At 36.4% G+C, this 22,192-nt stretch overlaps 1 protein-coding gene across 4 annotated transcripts in view; it reads left to right on the top strand.

Moving 5' to 3' along the window:
- LOC119796965 (protein inscuteable homolog) overlaps positions 1-22,192 on the top strand; it is a 119,200-nt gene that overhangs the window by 5,432 nt on the left and 91,576 nt on the right. The window contains exon 1 of one of the 4 annotated variants that reach the window (XM_038305764.1): positions 12,362-12,556. The exons of 2 other annotated variants lie outside the window; for them this stretch is intronic. The gene's annotated coding sequence lies outside the window, so the exon portion shown is untranslated. Of the gene's footprint in view, positions 1-12,361; positions 12,557-18,596; positions 18,919-22,192 lie in introns of those variants that run through there. One more of the 4 variants, XM_038305765.1, reaches the window with a different exon arrangement.

The raw sequence follows: 22,192 nt of genomic DNA, 5'->3' as shown, positions 1-22,192 counted from the left end.
CCAAGTCATGATCGTCTGCTTAAAATGTCTTTTGCCAAAACATCTATTGTCGTGCACTCCTCCTTCAGAGAAAAGTGGCACATGAACATGTGTAGGAAGGTGCTCTGCTGATATAAGACCAAAAAAACAAAACTGGTAGTTTACATTTAAAAAGCTTTGTGCGGATGACAAGTAATACTGCACATCATAGTGCATCCTTGAACTAAAACATTTTGTTGACTGTATTGTGTTGCATGGATGTTTTCTATAGGAAACCTTATAAAAGTTACGGTGTCGATTGATAAAGTTCAGCACAAAGCAATCATGGGAATCTCAGATTGCGCATTTCTTCCAAATTGCACTTTTCTACCTAAAATATATATTTTTCTCCCACATTGTTTACATTTGATCACCGCTGCACTTCATGGAATGGAAATGTTCTTTTACGGTTTGAAAAGCTGTACTAAACGAAATGTAATTTTGTATACACAGAGTGTATACAAAATTACAATAAAAGTTGTGTAAGTTTAAAGTCTTTTAAATTGCAATAACTGAGTGTGTTGCATGTCATCTACTAAGATTTTTGTCAAGACGCGCAAACTGATTTGGTTCTGCCCATTCAACTGAGCCGTTGGCGTGTTCCTGCGTAGATTAAAAGTGACCCTAAATGAAAGATGATGCTGTTAGATTATTATAAAAAAAAAAAAAACTAAAGAAATGACAAAACTAGAAAAAAAAATAATAATACAAAAGTAATTAAAACAGAATTTTGAGAGAGAGAGATTGCTAAGTTTTAATTTTTTTCCTTATCAAAATGCACACTGTTAAAAAAGTAAATGGCAATTGTTGTTCTAACACACAATTGTATTGTAATCCAACTCAGAAATATAAATTTGACATCTAACAAATAAATACATGTTTGCCCAACTCAAATTCTCAGAAGTTGGTTTAACAAGGAGTTTTAAATCGCCTATACAAGATTTTTTGAGTTCCCTCAACTGTAAACTCATGGGCATGCGCACTGCTTATGTTCATGGACACGCCCACTACGGTACGGGGTTTCCTATCCCTTTCTTCAAGTGCACAGCCTTTTTCCCTCGCATTTGAGAAGACTGGCGGACATTGTGCTTTTATGCATCTGGAGAACCATGGAGGAACGACCCTGGGACCTTACCAGTTTTCTGAATCTTTTCTTTTCCCGGTGAGTGCTGCAAAGTACAGACAGTTAGCGGTTAGCTCTGTGAGTTAGCATTCCCTTGTGGTGTATTGCCACCGAGTTGAAGCATGAGTTCACATGTTTTTCACGTTCTGATGAAAGGAAAAGCCGCGCGCGTGCGTGTTTATAGTGCGCGTGTGCGCGTGCGTGTTTATGCCGCGCATGTGCAGGTGAGTGTTTATAGAGAAAAGAGTGTGCCTGTTATTTTCATTGTACAAATGAAAAGAGACATTAAGTTGAGTGTAATAACTTATGAAATTTCTAAACTGTTTTATGTAGTGCAGTGTTGTTGCACTCAGGCACAGAATATTACAAGACTACATTATTTTACTTTCTTAATCCGATGTGGATATTTACTGTTTAACTGTAAGTGGTTTTATAATTATTTACACGTGGATTTTTTGCTTTCATGATTTTATTTGCTTTAAAAGAAAAACAGTGACATTAACATTTTATATGTTAACCCTGTAATGCAGCAGTTAATTCGTAATGAGTTAGAAAAGTTACATTACACACTGAAATTTATCATACTTGGAGAGATATAAACTGTACAGTTAAGAACAAGAAGTGAATGGATTTAACTAAGCCCTGTTGTGCTATGCAGGCAGGGTTTTTGGATACCCTGGATTCTGGATTCTCTCCTTAAATGGAGATGGCGAGCCAACCGTGTGAACATCTGGATTTGGACTGAAGAAGAGGATTTGGACTGAAGAGGACTTTCTTTTCTTGCATTCATCGTCCTGTCGGAGTGGTAGGACTAAAAAGAAAAACTCAGAGATAAAAAGGGGAAACCTTTTTCTTTTTCCGTTGGGAAACAAGACATTTTATTTCATTTAATTTTTTTTAAAGGGTGCACCCAATTTAAAGAGACTACAATTGAAAAAATCAAACTGAAGTCCGTCCAAATATGTAAAACTGTTATTTTTTCATATATGTTAATACACTTACTTCACAAAAAATTACCTGTTTGTTTTCCTCTTACTAAATCGGTGTCTTACTGTTTTTTCCCTCATCATCACTCCCTCTTACGAATCTAGAACATTCTGGTCCAGTGTCAGGTTACTTTGATCTGTGCAGTTAAGATTATGTTCTTGAACATGGTTTTATACTGTATCTATTGATACAATGTTTGACTTCAAGCAATAAAAATGTTGTATTAACATAATTTTTTGTGTGTTGAATGATTGGTAGTGAAGACGATTGGTAGGACTAAAAAAACTGAGTTGATAGAACTCAACTTGCAGATAACACTACAAAATCTGAGTTTGTAGAACTCAAAATCTATATGTCAAACTCATAAAACAAAGTTGATAGAACTCAGAACTTAAAGGTGAAACTCAAAAACCTAAGTTGGTAGAACTCAAAATTTCTATGTAACACTCCAAAAACCTAAGTTGGTAGAACTCAAAATTTCTATGTAACACTCCAAAAACCTAAGTTGGTAGAACTCAAAATTTCTATGTAACACTCCAAAAACCTAAGTTGGTAGAACTCAAAATTTCTATGTAACACTCCAAAAACCTAAGTTGGCAGAACTCAAAAATCTTTGTAAACTCAACCACAGTGAATTTAAGTAAGGAAAACTCAAAAAACCAAATGCATCACGTTGCCTAGAAAATTTAAGTTCTGTCAACCTCTATTTTTTTTTCAGTGCAGTTATATGAGTTATACGGTTTCTAGTAGCTGCTTTCACTAATTGAACTACATGAATCCAACAAATGGCAGGTATGGCAGTCAGTTTTTCTTTTTTTTTTTTGTCTTGATCCCAGTATGTAAGTCGTATTACATAAAAGACTAAAACTAGGACTGAATGTAATAAAAACTATGCTGAAACTGAACATCCTTTAAAACTTAACTAAACTAGCAAAGAAACTGTACAACTATGTGAATGCTGGATGGCATATACATAGTTGGGGATAGGCTCCCCTACATAGGGGAACCTGCTGCTTCTTGGTTTCACTTAAACATGGTGATCCTGGATTTTGTGGAGCAAATTGTGATGCTCTTTTTTACTCTGGAAATCCGAGCAAAGCCACCGGTGTCCCTGTGACCAGCTGTTCCTCCAGAGATGCTCCTAGTTTGGTGAATTCTGGAGCTACGGCTGGATGAACGAGCTTAAAGTAAGACGCGATGGCAGCAGAGGGTGCACACAACCATTCCAGTGTATTTCAGTTTATCACATTAAATCCTCCAAATATTAATTAAAGCATTAGAAGATTTAAAATATTAAGATCTGATTACTTTACAAAGCAATAAAAAAATATTCTGTCTTATTCAAACAATAGAACTGTGTAATGTTTGTATATTGTAGAGTGATGCGTTTTTCCTCCCAAGTTATACTACTTAGGTATTTCTTTTTATATCAGGGCTTTTAAAATTGACTTTTTCTAACCAAAACTGCAAGTTAAGCATTTTGAACTGCTAACTGTGGCCTAAGATGAAACTTGTTGTAACAGTTCAGTTAGCAAAAGTAAATTACAGACTGCTATAATCAAAGTTTAGGACTTTTGTCTAATGATCGTGGCTGACTTAAAACTAAATCTGTGCTTTTTTTTTTTTTTCCTGCGTTCTCCTCCTTCTGATGAAGAGCTGAGTAGGGTGTGCCATGGTTAAGATGAACCACACGTGCAGGTGGGGCTCTCACTGGGCTGACATGCTGTTTAATTAGGTTAAGTCTCCATGGGGTGGGGAACATTTGGGTTTCCGCTGTAAAACTCCTGCCTCTCCACAGTCTCACCCACGCTTTCATTGTCCTGTGACTTTAGACAGCAGGGAGATCACTCAGTAATGGCCCGGTTGTCAGTGAGGGTGGGACTAAACTGTCTGAACACTGCTAAACCCAGATCTTGATTCCACAAGTCTGGTTACAAAAAGCAGTGAAAAAATCATTCTGAATGTTTTTTCATATTAAAGGTATTGTGGAGGATTTTTGCGAATTTTTTAAAAGACCTACTCTCTCCACTTTAAAAAATGCATGTGTGATAGCGTGCATGAGCCAATTTCTCCTCTTGCGTGCTCCGCTTAAAAGTTGCTGTTCTCATAGCTCATACAAGTTTACTGTACCCAAACATCCACCCTAACCCCTAAATACCTCAATTATTATATAGAGCTGGGGTTATATTGTGGACTTAATAGCAAATTCAGGTCACTGACCATTTAGACAGATGATCAGTAGTTTTTGCACCGCTGGTCACGTAACTCCTCCTCCACTGGAAGGTGCCTGCGCCATCTTTGTCATTAGTTGCTGCTGTTAAGTAGCGACAGGCGACTGCGGGCTGCTGTGACAGCAAATCCCATAATGCTTTGAAAGGAGTCTCTCTGCACAAAGCATTCTGGGATATATCAGCCTTTTCTGAGGTCTTTCTTTTCTTCTTATACACTTCGTAGACACTTTTTCTCTGCCATTTTCAAAGAACCGCAGTGAGAAAGGTGAGCTTTAATGAGTGTCTGAAACCTTAGCTCACCACAGATATACGCCTGAAAGTGTGCATGGGGAGAAAAAGACAGCTAACACCTTAGGTATCACCAGAATGATTGACAATTAGGAGGACCACTTATACAGATGATCCACCAGGAAATAAAAGATCATCCTCTTTACCTATAAGCCTTTTCAATACATTTTGTTTCTGTATTAATATGTTAATTTATGTTGTTAACAACCAAATTCCCCGTCAAGGTTGAGAATCAACATTAGACTTGAACCTACGCTGTTTGGATATTTCCTTCATTCATCTATTGTCATAATAATAATAATAAATATAAATAATCAAAAAAATGAAATCATTTTGAGGCAATCACTGAATTCAGATGTTTACGTTAGTGTTCAGGAAACTTTCAGTCAGACTTCTGCACCTGCTGACAGGTATGTTCGTTCAGTATTCATGAACAAGGTTTTTAAACAGAAATTTAAAATTAACATTTTATTAATCCTATTTATTTTTACTTTTTTCTGTTTTTTGTTATTCGAATTAGTAGTGTTAATTTATAATTATCTTTAATGGGTTGGTATGTAAACTTTCAAGCACACCTGTATAATAGAAACACACTTTTCAAAATGAAATAGGATAATCCCTGCTGTTGCACAAGCATGGATGGATTTTGCTTGATTGTAGATGCAAAAAAACATGTTTTGTGAGATTTGAAAAAAAAAAAAGGAATCCAGAAATGAAATTTTTAAAAACATTTTAATTAACAGAAGGTGTTAAGCAACTTTGCATTTTTTCTCAGATAATTTTTTTTTTCACATTTATGTAACCTTTTTTTTCTCCACATTTCATTTTTTTTAAATGTTTGTTAAAACTAATATTTTGTTTTAAAAATGTATTTCTTTTTGCATTTTTATCTCTTTAAAATAGTTATAACATTTTTAATATTAAGTGTTTTTTATATCAAATTTTAGGATTAGTTTGACAAATTCCATTCTTTTCCATTCTTAAAAATCACATTCTATTAGCTCATAGGAGTTGGCTTTGCTCTAGAGTGAAGAGGAAATATGCATTTCTATTGGCCCTGATGGTTATTAGCAGCAACATTTTCATTGGTCAATGTGCTCATCAAGAGTGAGAATTTCGGCTTGAGGTGAAGAGAATCTGTGAAACCTGCGAAATGAAGCTTGAAAAGCAGATATTTTGGAAAAGAATATCCAAAAATATCAAATCTGTAAAAAAAGAAGTAAAAAACTTTATTTTGAAAGAACAAAATGTGAGATTGTAAAATATGAAAAATAAATGAAAAAATGAAAACACTAATGTTGATTGATTGACTTTATAGATCTCACAGTAGAGGAATTTAATAACATGAAATAACAAAATCTAAGAAATATGAACAAAAAAAACGTTTGTTTTTTTTTAGAATTTCACGACTGGATTTCATTTTTTTATTTCAAATTTTCATTCATCAAACGTGGTCCTTGCCTCCAAAAATAATGGAACAAACTTGACTCCATACATTGTATTGTATATTTGCATGGTTTATATTTGATGGTGCTTTACTGTGGATTTAGTTTACAGTTATCAAAAGACTGCGACAGCATCTGTGACTAAATGAGGCCTCTCCACTGAACGGAACCAATTAGAAAAACATAGGTATAAATTTTTGTGTGGGTAGGACCAGTGTAGGAGCCACCAAGGAGCTCAGAGATCAATCCATCTCAAACTAGTGGAATCATGGAGTCACACTTAAACCTTTCATGCTCTGACTCCTTTCTTTACTCGGTTCTTTTCTTCTCATCTGCATCAACTAATTGGTGGCAGTTCATGGCCTATTGAGCTTCAGTCATCTTATCTGCTTTTGCAGGGGCCGCTATCTACTGTATTTATCCGTAGGCCCTAGCCGCGGTTCAGTGGGAAGATCATGAGAGGAAATTGGATCTTCCGTTCTTCACCGCTTTTTGTTTGTGGTGAGATTCCTTGCAGAATGAAAGGTCATCAACCTCCACATCACCACCATGTTGTAGAAATGTCCATAGAGAGCAGCTAAGGGGGTTTTGAGGAGCCACTTTTGTTTCCCGATATTTTTATCATCTATAGCAGATTTCTATTGGTTTAACCAATCAACCTAATATTCATGATCACTGCAGATTATTAAAACTGTTAAAAAACAATATGAAATTAACTAAATATACAAAATATAATATACCTGTTGCATATTTGTTTAAAACAAGCTTGTTTTCATTAGATTAAGTTATGCACAATAGCAGAAATATTACTTAAGAGTAGTGATACTTTTTAAGTAAAACCTTTATCTCCTACTCCTAAAAGGATGGATGGACGAATGCATGGATGGGTGGATGGATTGGTTGGTGGTTGGGATGGATGGATGGATGGATGGATGGATGGATGGGCGGATGGATGGATGAGTGGGTAGGTTGCTGGCTGGATGGGTGGATGGATAGATGGGTGGTTGGATGAACAGGTGGATAGATGAATACCTTTCTTAGTTTTGAGGCTAAATAAATCTTTGCTTCCCCTCTGTAAACCTCTAGTTAAATTGGAGACTGCAATGAATCTCTGAGGCCATTTTGGTTACAGATATTTGACCAAAACTGTTGTTTTCAGCTTCCTCCAGATATACAGTCAACTGGTAAATAGAAATAAAAGATCAACTGAGATTTTATGTTTTTCTAGTGATTTTCTTGATTTGACCTTGAAGCATGATTATTGGTGTGTGGTTGCTTCTGATATCTGTGTAAGAAACTGCAGTTTCGTAGAATTTGTTATAAGGTGTTTGCTTTTTCTGCTTTTTTTTTCTGATTCTGTTTCCATTAAACTTTATGTAGCTTAAATTATTAAAATGCAGGGAGAGAAAGCAAGGTTTTTTCTTGAGGGAAATCATTTTCTTGATAATAACAGAGTCATAACTCCTGCGTTCTCTTCCTTGAAATGTTAAAATACTAGGAATTTTTACCGTATTTATAACATTTTAAAGGATCAAATGGAGTTTCAGCTGCCATTTTGTAAAAATATCAAACAAAATGCACAAGGTTTAGCAATGATGCTTTATGAGAAACCATAGATTTAGCAATCATAAAACTTTTCAAGAGTAGAAAATAAGAAATTACAGTTTTATCACAAAAACTTTTAAAGCATGAGTTTCTTTACGTTTTAAATTTAATTAGATGATAATGTAGTTAAAACATAAGTGCAAAACCACACCAGCGAAGCTCTGGGAGGACAGTTTAGACTTTAGCTTTACATTCCAAGTTTAGGGGAGACAGCAGCCAGTGTCCAGAGTTCTAGCAGCACGATTTGGGTATCAGGAGCAACGAGTCGTGATTGTTCAAGCTTCCAGACTGGCGGATACCGGAGTTGGGAAATCTGAAATTTTGCGGCTGAATGCTGAACATCAACCAATCAGAGAAACTGATCCAGGAATTGCCTAAGAGACTGACACTGCATGGAAGACGTGATTTCTGCTCCAGCAGAGCTGTCAGCATAAAACTATGAGGGATTAATACATAAATGAGTTTAACTCCACTGGTTTCAGCTTGAAAGTCAGAAGAATGTGCTTTTTATGCAAATGGTGCTCTGATCATTATTACTCCATTGATATATGTTCTTATTGAAATGCAGCCAAATCATTTATAAATACCTTGTGTACACTGACTAAAATAGTCAAAAGTTGTACTAGAATAATCAGTTTTACATTTTAGTACTTACAGTTGTTGCTTAAAACCTAAAAAAAACTCTATATAAACCTTCAGCCATTATAAACATCAATGGGAAATCCAGACAGCCTGGGCGACTTCAGAGAGATTTTACTGGGGACTCCCAGGATCCACCATGGTGCAGCCAGGTCTTCCGCCTCAACCTTAATCCAGATAAAGTGACTGTACAAAAGATTTGATGTGGACTTTCTTGGTTAAAAAAAAACACTAAAAAAAACCACTCTTTAGATTGCAAGAAAAACACCGGAGCAGCTTAACAACTGAAGTGTCGAGCATTCAGAGACCTTTTTCACACTCAAAACGCATTTGGTGTGACCACAGCATTACGGAAGGTCTGGTTTGTTTAACACTAGAGTTTAAATCAGTATTAGGGTTAAAATGACAAATATCAAAGTTAAGGTGAGCAATGTAGCAGAACTTTGTCTTGCAACTGGGCTGTCCCTGGTTAAACCCCAGCTTTGTCACTATGCCCATTGTATGGCAGCCTCATTCTTGTCAGTCTGCCCCAGGGCATCTGTTACTGCAATGTTGCTCAGCACCATCAGTGTGTTAATGTGGTGACTGACTGAAGATAGTGTAAGCCGCTTTAGAGTCATTGGGCTTGATAAAGCATTTAACGTTTGCTTTACATGACCAGCAAATTTACCCTTAAACTCCCATATTTTATATCCATTGTACAGGCAGTTCCCTCCAAGTATTAACCTTATTGTTAAGCCGTACACAACTATTTTAGTCTAAATATACTGCCTTAAATTACACCTGGCATACTGTTTGTCCTGTTCTAATCACCCAGAAAATCTTCCTCAGTGTTTGGTTTTTATACCCAAAGAGGAAAGAAAAGCACTGAAAAAGCCCTCTGAAGCGCCACATATGTGCTCTGCCAGCACGTACGGAACATTTCTTGCATACCGTGCGATTTTTGCGGCTGATATTTACTTATCACGTTGAGCACATGTGACTCCTATTACTCCTGTGCCCTTAAATCAGTGTTCAGTCGGTAGGAAAAAGTGCTGAAAAGTCCCACCCTGGAGGAAAGATCTGGGCAGGATGTAAAAGCCTCCACCTATGATTCTTAACCTCTCTTTTTCTTTGACTTAAACCCACAAACAGACCCAGCCAACCTGATTTACTCCCTCCTCTTAATGTCAAACAGCTGTAGGGTTGACCTGCGAGAAACTGCTTTGGTTGGAGAACTCAAGATCAGTTTGCTCAAAAGCCCATAAATGAAGCCTCTGGCTTTCCTTTACAACTGATCCAATTTGACAATTGTCTATGATTAGAGATGGATTTATTTCTCCAAATAATAGCCACACATTAGCAGCAACTTATATTCAGAGGGTTGGGTTTCTCTGGTATGTTACACTGTTCTAAAGACGCAGCTAATATGAGAAACTTGGATGTAAAAATCCTCTTGAAGCCTCCCTCTATATGACAGCAAGGGATCACTTTCTGATCCAGAGCTCCTTTACCCAGCATTGTAAATCCAGGCTTAAAGGTAGAGTCAAGTTTGAAAAGGTTTCCCTGACATCAGGTAGAGATGATTCCGTAAAAACTACCCCTATCTGCCCTATGTAGTGGATTTTGTTCCATAATTGCAAAAGAAAGCTGAGAATATTTTCTACAAATAGAAATATGAAAAAATGCACTTCAGTTAACTTTGAAAAACTTCATAATAAAACTAAGGTTTTGAGCGCAACTATGCTGGTTAATCAAAAATGTATATTTTTAATAATTGTTTTATAGATTTTATATTTACACATTTTATTTCTTTCAAAATTCTGTTTTTCCAGAATGTGTTTGTTACGAATTGCATTCTTTCAAATTGTATTTACACATCGCACTCTCCTCCCTTTAAGCCCAACATGAACACTTGCTCTTCACCAATTGTTGTTGGTTATGTCCTTCAGACCAATAGAAATGCTTCTTTATGCCTCGCATAGAGTAAAGTCCGCCCCTATAAGTGAAGGGAATTTAAATTGTAAAATGCAATTTGAAAAGAACATGATTTGTAAAACTCAACCTGAAAAAAGGAAAAGAAATTAGAAAAAAAAATATAAAAGAATGGATAAATAAAGAAATAATGTGAAAAAAAAGTGCAAAGTTAATTTTTAGTTAAGAAGCTTTTAGAAGTTTAAATCCTGGTTTGCATTTTTTTGTTTACATTTACATAACATGTTCTTTGTTTGCAACAATAATGGACCAAAATTCTTCCCGTATATGCTTAGGCTGCCAATAATCATACTGTGATCCAATGCCGCCAGTCTATATTAGAGGTACAATCTGTTTTAACAGCTTTATAAATAAAACCCTTCGCCATATTTTCATTTGAGTAATTTGTGATTTTATATGCACATTGCCTCAGCTTTGTGAAGCTGGTGTTTTTTTTTACTGACTCTGAAAACTGTTGCAACATAGTTGTTCAGTTGCTGTTTTATAGAGTTTTCCCCTGAGTCTTGTGGTTTTATTATGATCCAGTGCTGAGTTTGAGTAGCTAAAACAGCTGGGAGCTCAAGGCACTTTACAGTTCCTTGTCAGCAGTGCTGTCATTGTCTCTTCCATAGAGCCCTGCTGCCCTGCTTTGCTTTGAAAGTTGATAAAACTAAACCCCAGACTGGGTTCAGCAGAAGGGTTACCTGTTTGTTCACCATGATGGGAATAAATGCATCGTGTTTGGGATTGTTATTTTCAGACTGTTAATAAAATACCAGCATGCTCAGATATGGGGTTTTTCCTGCGTTGTGTTATGTAATGTAATATTTCGAAACCAAATTTTGTTGTTAATCTTACATTTAAGTAGATTCTTTCACCTTTCTGGTGTGATACCTTGCAAAGATATTCTCGCAATTTAAAAAAATGCTTTATATTTGAGATTACAAACAGTAATAGCCAAGGCAAACTACAGTTTAAGGAAAAGGAAACATGACTTTCAAGTTTTAATTATTTTTTTTTTAAATAAAACTTTAACATCTAGAGATTATCTCGCATAACAGCTGAAGCTCTGTCAAACAAAATGGAGAGGATCTGTAAACATTGGGCTATTATTATTGACTTACAGCTGATTTAAATGGTCGCGCCAGGTCTAAACTATTTTATTACCGATCTGGCTGTATGACCTACTAACTGGTCTTAGGACTCTACCCACTGAGCAAAAATTGATTGAAAAGACGACATGATTTATATCCAAACAATGTCCACATTTGGTGGAAAGGTGAAAAACCGTAATATTCAGACTGTTGAAAAGATGTTAAAAACTGTGATTTCTAGTATTTTCAACGTCTGCTAGCGGACTATAGAGGGACAATCTCAGACCGACCAAAAACAGCCTAATTTTCAACAACTATTTCTGGATTAAACCGAGGCTATGAAGGACCGACCAGATTTAAAACCAACGTCTAAATTACGTCTGGTGTTTTGGGGGGTAGCACTGCTCCAGGAGAAAAATCTCTTCTTTACTTTTCCTTCTTAAAGTTGACTGCTCTTCAGAACAGCCTGGATTTTGTTCAGCTTCTCACTTCCAGGAAAGCTCTGTCATTGAAAGTACTGTTCATGGGTTGGGTGCGGTCGGAGACACACCCATCAATCTTGCCATTTTGCACTCCACGCAGCATTGTTATCGCTCTTCCAAATAACCAGTCTCATCTGATATGTTCTCCATTTTGATTTAGTATATGGCCAAAAACAAGTGAAATTAAAGCTTGACAAAGTGTAGTTGAGTGTGTGTGAGGGGTTCGCATGAGGATGACTCACTATAAAGTTAGCAACATGTGTCAGGAGGCTTTGAGTGATTATAGCTGCATACCCTGTTTTTACCTCACCACAATGTAAGCTACCTCCAATTATGCTTGTCTGACTCCTTGTTCACCATGTGGTGTTTGTGTGTGTGTGTGTGTGTGTGAGAATGTGTGTGTTGTACTTCTTTACAGCTTAGCTTATTCATTATTTAGTAACTCCTGATGTCATGCTTCTTCACTGCTTGGGTGTCAGGTGCCTGCTCGATCCTCTTCATCGGACAACACTGGGTTTGGATGCCGTTCTCTTCTCCTCGGACTGTTTGAACGGCTCCCAGAGCTACATACTTCCACTCTGACACTCTCTTTTTATTTATTGAGCTAACTATAGATGAAACTGTGAATCTTCAAAAGCATTGGAATAATTCTAGTGCTGTAAAACTGGAGACGCCGGACCTCCTTAATGAGGTAATGGAGCAACTATCTTCTTTTTTCCCTAGTTTGTCTTTTGGAAAATACCAGTTATGAGTACTTTAATAGTTTGCTATAAAGAACCAAGAAGATGGCGTGTTCACTTTAGCAGACTTGTGGTCAGGCGATGATGTTATTTGTGCAGCTGAATGTAATCTTTTACCCGGCCGAGGGTTCTCTGAGAGCCTCTGGAGCTTCTGTGAATATTTTCAGCCTTGAAGTGATACAAAGATCTGCCCACATTTATTAGAGCGACATTTTGCAGGGTGGCTAAATCCTAGCCCAATCAAGAAGCTGCAGGTCTCTACATAAAGTGTCCCTCAGTGTGTGTGTGCAACTTGACCCCTGAGATCTCATCTGCATCAAGGGTTGCCTAGAAACACAACAGTATGAAGGCATAGTATTTAAATTCCACATTATGCAAAAGAAAGGAATGCACTAGATTTGGCCTTACAAGGACATTTGTGGAGCCAGGCATTTTTCTAGAAGGAACAATTTGAGGTTTTTCTTGCATTTTAATGCTCATGCTTGAGAAACCTGACATGCTAAACAAAAAAGATGTCAAACGTCTGGTAAAGTCTTTTAAAGAATTTTTATCATAATAACTTTAGATGTAACTGAAAGGACTCACACTTTGCCCCACAAATTACACAGAAGTACTTTTCCAGGTCTCTTAACATACTCAGTCTGTTAGTTGCCATATTGCTTCCTGATAAATCTTAGAACATTTGTTTTTCATCTGGAACAGCTTAGGATCAGAGCAAATACCAGATAGTTGGAGAGGAGAGAGGAAAAAAGTGTGGCTGTGATGTCAAGCGTTTTATATGCCAATCAAATCCATTGCCTCCATGGAGGCTGCAGACAGAAGGTGTGTATCATCCATTACAGTAGCTTTTGAATGTTTTCTTAGAAAATCTTCTCAAAACTATAAGCAGAAGTTTCTGTGGACTTTTTATAACCCCTGAATACTACATTTTACTTGAAACTGGCTCAGAGAAATGAGGGAGCTTGCTTTGTTGAGTCATGGTGACAACCGCACAATCTTCCATAGAGACTTTAGACTAGTATGTTTTTTACTTTTTTTTCTTTTTGACTTCTACCACATTTGTTGTTGTTTTGTTGTTGTTGTGATGATGGGCACTTATAGAGGCTGAATGAATAAGCTGGGACTTCTGAACAAAAAGCTAGATTTACATTTTTGCAAATTTCTAACTCGATTCTATTACTCGATTACTTGATTCTCTCCTTAGGCAAGACCCTTCATGCTAATGGCTGCTTCAGCGTGAAGCTAAATTCTGAGGTTCTGAGTTCAAGCCCCACTCCCACAGACTCCCACTCCCCGAGAAAAAACCCCTAAACCCCACACTGCTCCCCGGGCACCGCACAATGGCAGCCTACTGCTCCCTAAGTGGATGGGTTAATGTGAAGAGTTAGTTTTTTTGCTCTGTACTTGTAACAGTGTAATGACAAAAATAAAAACAATGATGGATACAGCTTGTTCCATTAGAGTACCAAATAAATTTTAGTCTAATCTTGAAACAAATCAACTTTACACCTAGAAAGTTAATCAGAGGTTGTATATCTTAAAAATTTAAATGTAATATTATCTGAAGCATATGAATAATTTAGTGCAATGTTGAAGATCTAATTTTCTGGGTAAATCTTTTCTGCCACTCTTTATAATTTTTTTGCACCACTGGGAACCAGGAATGCTCCCCACAATTAATGTTATTAACTAAACCCTGAGTCAGAATTTATTTGCAGATAAACTGTATAAATTGGGCCAAAGAGTCCTATCTTTATGTTTCTTAGCAAATCTCGACATTCACATTTAAGCTGTGCGATATTTTGTCTATAACTATCTTAGAACTACCTTCTATGGGTTGAAATGGGGCTATTTTAGTTGAATTTTGCCGTTGCTTATTAAAATTGTACATCTTGGTACACATCTATGTCACAGGCTTTCATTATGCATAATGAACTTACTATTAACCTCAGAACTGAGAAGTTAGTGTGACATAATCTCTGAGGTAATAGCTTTCTAATATTATCACATTAGACAAGGTAATGTTAACAGAGACTAGTTTGCATTACCTCATAAGATCGCGTTTCATTTCTGCCAAGCACGCTTATTGGTGTTTTGGCTGAATTCTATGAGCAGGTAAAACGAAACTTGACGGTAGGATGTTTCTTTTCTGGACCCAGCATCCAGAACAGGAAGTCTCCACAAAGACTTTGATATTTACTATAACCCTTTATCCAAAATGTCTTCAGGTTGTTGGATTCAATATTTTAGATATATAGTATCTATATAGTTTTCTAACTAAGAGGGAAAAAATGTTGGAGCATTTCAGTTAAAGTAAACCTGGGTCAGTTATGCTAGATGGATCTTTTCAACCAAATATGTGAAACTGTTGATCCACTGAGCAAAAGATGACTTGACTGTGATCCAACTGATTAAATGCTGTGGCTAGAATTATTAAAGCAGTTAATCCTTAAGAGGAAAATGTGTCAGAATAGATATTGCATTATATTTTGTTATGTATGGTCCTTAATAGCCACAGACCAGTATGAGAGGGTCATAATGTTGCAACTGATCTGTGTACATGACAGCAATAAGAACTGCACCAAATCTGAAATGTCGTTCATTGACTGACATGTAGCTGATTTAATCAAGGCCTCTATAATATTTTTCCCAAACTTTGGAATCTGAACATCAAAAATAAAGAGAACATTTGTTTCTTGAAACTTTTCCAGCCATAAACTCCTCATTCTGAGGAACTGTTTGTGAAAACGGTGTTTGTATGGCTCCATAAGCCCACGGTCCATCCCCACTGTTATCCTCTCATAATTTTCACTTCCTTTAACTTTTTGTTGCCACTTTCCTTTCCAAACTCAGCCTCTTATTGTTTTAAAAATACATAGGAAAAAGGAAGAATGCATCTTCTCCGTCCTCCCACACATTTATTCCTGACATCATAGTGTGCCACATTCAAACCCGTGACGCTACTGAAACCCATCATCCTCCCTGAAACATGTCAGAGTGTTGACATTGTTTTTCTATCATTAGCCGCTGGAGCTACTGTGCAGCTTTAGCAGAATGGTATGTGTTTGGAAAACTGCAAATTTATGTCCCTTCCATGATGAGGTGGACGGAGATTGGGAACTTCATGGGTTGTTCTGGAAATGATCATCACGATAACGCGGGAAGAACTGTGGAAGCTGTCAGTTTTGTACAGGTCGTACAAGAAATGAATAAATACACACTGTAGTTATCGTCCCCCAAGTCAAGTGAGATTATTTTCTATAAAAAGCCAAGTGTTGCTCTACAGATGCTGAGTGTGTACTCTGGATTTTTTTTTAGATATGAGAAAATTCAATATCCTCTACTGTATCCTCTACTTTTGAGAAAAACATATGTTTAGTGTATCTTAAATAGGTTTATTCAACCATACATTTTCAAAGTAAGATTTTTTAAATCTTTTTTTATTTTATCTCTAAATATTGAGAGAATCACACCTCAGTCCAGGATTTACACACCTCAGGGATTTTTGGAAACACACGGAATGATGGGTGTCATTAGCTGTTAGCACAATTAGCTGAAAGCAATAAGGTTCAAACCTAAGCTGAGGCCTTTTTGTGTTAAATCTTAATGTCCTGCCAGTCTATTAATACATTTTTTTCACTAATTTTTTCTACTAAGCGTGTGAAAAAAAGAAAGCTCAGATTTATACAACTCTTGGATGTAGTGGTGAATATGCAGGCTGATTTTTCGGTTAGTATCATTTTCAGGGTTCCAACATGTTATTTGAACAAATTAAATGGAGCCACCATGTAATTTGATTCGGGAGGAACAAAAAGCAAAAAAAGGAAAGAGGCCACAGCATGTTTGGACTTGGACTTGAAAATTTGTGGCAAAAGAAATTTTTGTCAGGATTTTTGGGTCTTGGTTTTTAATCATGTTTGTGTCTTCGATCACTTCTGAATATTGCTTATAGTGTCTTTTGATGTTCAGTTTATCTATCCTTGTTCGATATTTTAAAGAAGTTTCTGCCATATGAGTCAAATATGTTTACTTTCTTGTCTGTTTCTTGTGTTCTATTTCATGCATTCGTGTTTATTCTCGTAGATCAGGTTGGTTCATTGCAACCTTTGTTTAGTATTTAACATTATTTTAACTTCAGGCATTCTCCCTGTTTACTGTCATCCACACAATTGTTCCAAATCTCCCTGATAGGCCTCATCCACACAGACCTGAGCTAACATACTTTGTTGTGTAGGCCTGGGGTTCGCATAGATCCTGTGTTTAAGAGGTCCAAAAAAAAAAAATAAATAAATTTCTGAAAGGACGTCTCAAACTGTAGTGTTTTCAAAATCCTGTTTTTGTCTTTGCAAACCACATATTTTCTTGTAAGAAAATATTGTTGCTCCATCTTTCTCTGTAAGCTGAATGTCCTCAATTTTCCTTTGTCTACTACACATGAGTTGTCTGCACACTGTTGTTGGTGTGTCTCATTGCCATACATACCACAGCATCTTCAGTGGTACTGAGTGCAGTTGTGCAGATGCACATTTAAAAAAAATCTGCATTTGCACATTTGACATTTTTTTTATTCTGCTCAATGCCTTGCTCTCCTTTAACATGATCTGCAAGTTTTCTGTCAACATCTTAGAGCTTCTTGTCAACTTTTACCAACTTCATCCAAAAGTCTTCTGCAAGTTTTAGACCCAACCATCACCTCACTAAACTTAATAATATAAGCAGTTTTAACTATCATCAACTTTGCTATGAATTCTGTGATTCTAAATTGAAGTGTGCTTTGGGAGCCAAAGCTCAAGATACATCTCTGTCTACCATCATAAAATTTACGTGATGATAATTTAAGGTTCTTATCTGTCTGAGATGGCATGTTTATTTTGAGACACGCTTTTGTTTTTTGAAAACGACTTGGACTCAAGATGTTCAGACTTTTGGACATAACGTTCTATGTTGTAAATTTATTGCTTAACTGTCAGTTAATGTGGGATTAGATGTTGCTGATAGAATGAGAACCTTAAAAAGTCTGAAAAAGGCAGAGAAAATAGGCCGTTTCTGCCAAGAACTATAAGTATGATTATGGTTGTGATTTGGTTAATTTTTTCTTGCCATATTCTGTTACCTTTGCCATCTGGGGTTATCCGTATTTGAACGGTTTGCTCACCAAATTTGCTAGGTGTTTTCTGGAATATTTCTCAGCATTTTAAGTTGATTCTGTCCTAACTTTCTCAAGTTATTCTTCCTTGCTTTTCCCTCTGCCTATCCCTTGGTATAACTTTGCACAGATTGGCTGTTCAACAGTCAGGAGGAGCAATATGTCTCAAATGGATGAAAAGTTCATCACAGGGAAAACACTAAAACAAACAACCAACTATCCCTCAAACCACCAGCTGTCACCTAAAATAGGTTACCCATGCCAGTGTTATCTAAGGAATGTTCTGCATTTAGCTTTATTGAGATAATGAAAGTTGTTGTGTCTGGACACAAAACTATGTGCTTTAAATGTTTGCACAGATTAGTGTTGTGTAATAAAAATGTAGTGTATGTTTTTTCAGGAGAAAAATGTTTATCACAAAATAGCTAATAAGGCCTTTCTCTAAATTTGTTTAGCCTGCTTAAAACCTTGAATTCAGTATGTTGCTTTTAATTTACATCATTTTATTTTTAGATGGTTAAATTAGATTCTAGAAAGTGTTTTGGTGAAGAGAGACCAGTTAGGCAGCTGGAGAAAATCCGCTATCTGTCACGTTCGTGATGTACGAGGGGAAAGTTGATTTTATTCACCAAACATTAAGGAGGTTCGCATGGGGCATTGTCTGCTGCCATGTGTGGCTCTCTCTTTCCAAACACAAGGGCCCACTTTGACAGAACCCACTTCATGTGTGGGATGGGAATGCTGATTCCATTGCTCAGCACAACCATCTTCTAGCCTGTTCCCACCCAGGCTATTATACAATACCGCTCTTGCTCTCATTTTGTCCCCACATGACAGCTCTGTGGTGAGACTGCAACCACTGTCTTCTCCTGTGAATCCAGTCCATAGCTCAAGGAGAGGAGGACAGCATTATTGAGACGCCAGTCCACAGGGTGTACGTCTTCTATAAAGCCCAGCACACAAAGACAACTCATGCAACAGAGGCATCCTTAGGCAGAGTGTCTTGAAAACAGTTGGAGAAGTAGAGTTTTGTATACAGGCTCCACCAAAGTAAATCCAAACTATGTGAACCTTATAAGGACAGCTGAAGACTTAAGAATATAAAAGCGGGAACTCACAGCCTCACTAAATGTGTCTTTTAAATGCCACGCTGACCTCTAAGAACTGGTGAGTGATTTTGCTTGTTCCTCTTGACTCTCAATGTTTGGTTTCTCTGCTCAAGTTGAAAACTAACCTAATGGTTTTTGAATGATCTTGAAGCCAAACCAAAGTACTGTGGTATTTTGTTTTCTGCAAATCAGTTTCTTGGGTTCATTTGGTGGTTATAACCATGCATTCTGTTTTACCACTTGGTATAAGAAAGAATTTGAATAGTTTTCTTTTTCTTTTGAAATGATGAAGGAGGTTTTCATAAATCAGTGCGGGTAAATCAGAGAAAAGTGGATCCAACGAAACATGTATGTCCATTTAATCCCATTTCATTCATTCATTAGTGTTCTTTATGTGCCTTTTTAAATGTTTGTTGTCAATAAAAAAGAAACCCTTTAATAAGGCTTTTAATTTTAGTTATCATTTATTATTCATCTATTCATTCATTTTTTTTAAAGTGCACAAGGTTTTAAATAAAAATGAGGATTAAAAAAAGAAAAGAAAAGCTGTTGGGCCATTAATTGTAACATTTTGGTAATCAATAACTATTTGTTGTCATTTTATAAAACTATTTGCATTTCAGTTTAAATTATGTAATTTGGGGGAGCAGTGTGGGGGTTAAGGGTCTTGCTCAGGGACCCATAGTGCAGGCTGTGGGGATTGAAGCGGTTCTTGCAACCTTCTCAGAGCACAAGCGCACCGGTGTAACTGTAAAAATTAGAATGAGCACAAGATGTTTGGATTTTTTGCAGACAAAAAACAGATTTATATCACAATGATTGTTAAATATAAGGCCCTTTAACAATAAGAGAATGACTTCTCTCCTCACACTGTAACGGATCTCAAACACAGACACAGTGGATGCTGAAAAAAATGTAACATCATCATCAGCTACATATCAAAGAGTGTCATCAGCATACATGTCGCAACCCGCACTGCATTAATACACCAAAGTATTTATCATAAACTACTCAAAACAAAGTAGGCCAAGAACTGCACCTTGGGGTACGTTTGATTGCATGCCTTGTTCCCTTTTTAGAAAAAAATATTTAGATTACTTTAAAATAATTGCCTAATTGTCTGATTCAGGGTTATGCAAACAAAAACACATATAAAAGATAAAGGGTAAAGGTGAACTTCCGGGGAATCTATTTGGACTTTATTTGATTTTTTATTTTAATTTTAAAAAGCAATTAATGATTTGCTTAGAGGTTTATTGGTGGTACCCACCCACATTTCTTATTTCTCTCATCATAAAAAACCCAATATTGGTTAATATTGATGCTTTCAGTAAAGAGTTAAAAGTTACTTTTGTCCATTCTTCAATTACTTTTAATATTTCTATCATTCTGTCTGGTTAATGAACTGACCATTTGTTATATTTTGTATCGCATCTACATCATTTTGTGTCAAAAATTTGAATAGTCTGTTTTTAGAGGATGATGCTTTCCCAGTACCACTTTAAGTCTACAAAGTATGAGAAATCACTTGAAATGTCACTGGTAAACTTTAAGTGACAAGAAGATAGAAAACATATAGTATAAAACATAATTTTAGTCCCCTCAGCACTTATTCAAAGAGTTAAAACATGCTTTGAGTAACTAGGTACACACCCCAGTGACTTCAATGAGTCTATGAGTGGTTGTTATTTTACCCGGTTTGTGACATGAGTCTTAGACAGAGGTGCCCTTTGTTTGACTTACCTAGAGACCATATGTTCACCAAGGCAACCAGAAGAGGGAACCCCTCTGGGCGATCTCAGGTTTCAGCTGGGACATGAAAAGAAATGTCCAGGACAGAGAGGAAATGACTACTGTTGCAGCTTAGCATATAGTCAGGATACTTTCTGCAGCACTTGCAGTTCTGGTGAATGAGAGAGGAGAGAGAAAACAAGGCTGTCTGCGCTCAGCAGGAATATGGTCTTGATTTTGTTAAAGGTACAACTTTGGGTTAGTAGTGTACTGTAACATTATATATTTCAGGTCAGAGGTTTACATGTATCTATCTCAGACAAAGAAAGGAATATTATTATAATAAAATAATAGAAACAAGCTGAAATACAAGCCACTGACCATACTCAGGTTCACCCTTAAAACAGATTGGTCAATACAGCCAAAAAATGGTTGTAATTACAAATCTGGTTGATAGTTATGTGTCCAACCAAACTTTTGGTTGAAACAACCAACCTAATATGGTAGTGTGTTTTTCTAGCCAATCTACAGTGGTAAAACGACAAACGAATAGGATACCTCGAAGATTTGTATGCTGTACATGTATACTGTACATCATTGTAGTTGCTTTCTAGATTAAAAACTTTCAGTTAACACTTGACTACAGCCAAGCAGTCAGATTGTTAAACCATCAGTTACGATTTTTATTGGTTGTTTGGTTAATCAGTTATTTGGTTGATCAAAAATCAACCAAATAACTGTCCTCTGAAGGGAGTAGTACACACCGTTAAAGGAAATCTTAAATTTCTTAGCAATTTCTCGCATGGAATAGCCGTCATTTCTAAGAACAAGAATAAACTGTCGAGTTTCAGATGAAAGTTCTCTTTTTTGGTCATTTTAATGTTTAATTGACCCCACAAATGTGATGCTCCAGAAACTCAATCTGCTCAAAGGAAGGTCAGTTTTGTAGCTTCTGTAACAAGCTAAACTGTTTTCAGATGTGTGAACATGATTGCACAAGGGTTTTCTAATCATCCATTAGCCTTCTGAGCCAATGAGCAAACACATTGTACCATTAGAACACTGGAGTGATAGTTGCTGGAAATGGGCCTCTATACACCTATGTAGATATTGCACCAGAAACCAGATATTTGCAGCTAGAATATTTATTTTTTTTTACCACATTAGCAATGTATAGAGTGTATTTCTTTAAAGTTAAGACTAGTTTGAATTTAACTTCATTGAAAAGTAAAGTACTTTTCCTTAAAAAATAAGGACATTTCAATGTGACCCCAAACTTTTGAACGGTAGTGTACATGTATATAACTATAAATATAACTTATAACTATAGATACACATATATATTTATATATATCTATTGGATCCAACAGGATATCATCCATCTTCTTGTTGCCATTCACTACGATTTGACAAAAATTCTTGACAATAACCAAAACAATAAAATTATTATTGTTATATTACCTTTGACTTGTCTTACATATGATAAAAATGAAATCTTACATGTCTCCTATTCATTCTGACAGCAGCGGTCTAACCTATGGTCTGACAGAAGATGGCCGCCCAATTGGCACGTCGGCCTGGCTGTCTTCATAATTTAATAT

The sequence above is a fragment of the Cyprinodon tularosa genome, unplaced genomic scaffold (assembly GCF_016077235.1).
Source record: "Cyprinodon tularosa strain WSP-4 unplaced genomic scaffold, ASM1607723v1 ctg563, whole genome shotgun sequence".
Lineage (NCBI taxonomy): Eukaryota > Metazoa > Chordata > Actinopteri > Cyprinodontiformes > Cyprinodontidae > Cyprinodon > Cyprinodon tularosa.
This window is presented reverse-complemented; position numbering and strand designations above follow the sequence as displayed.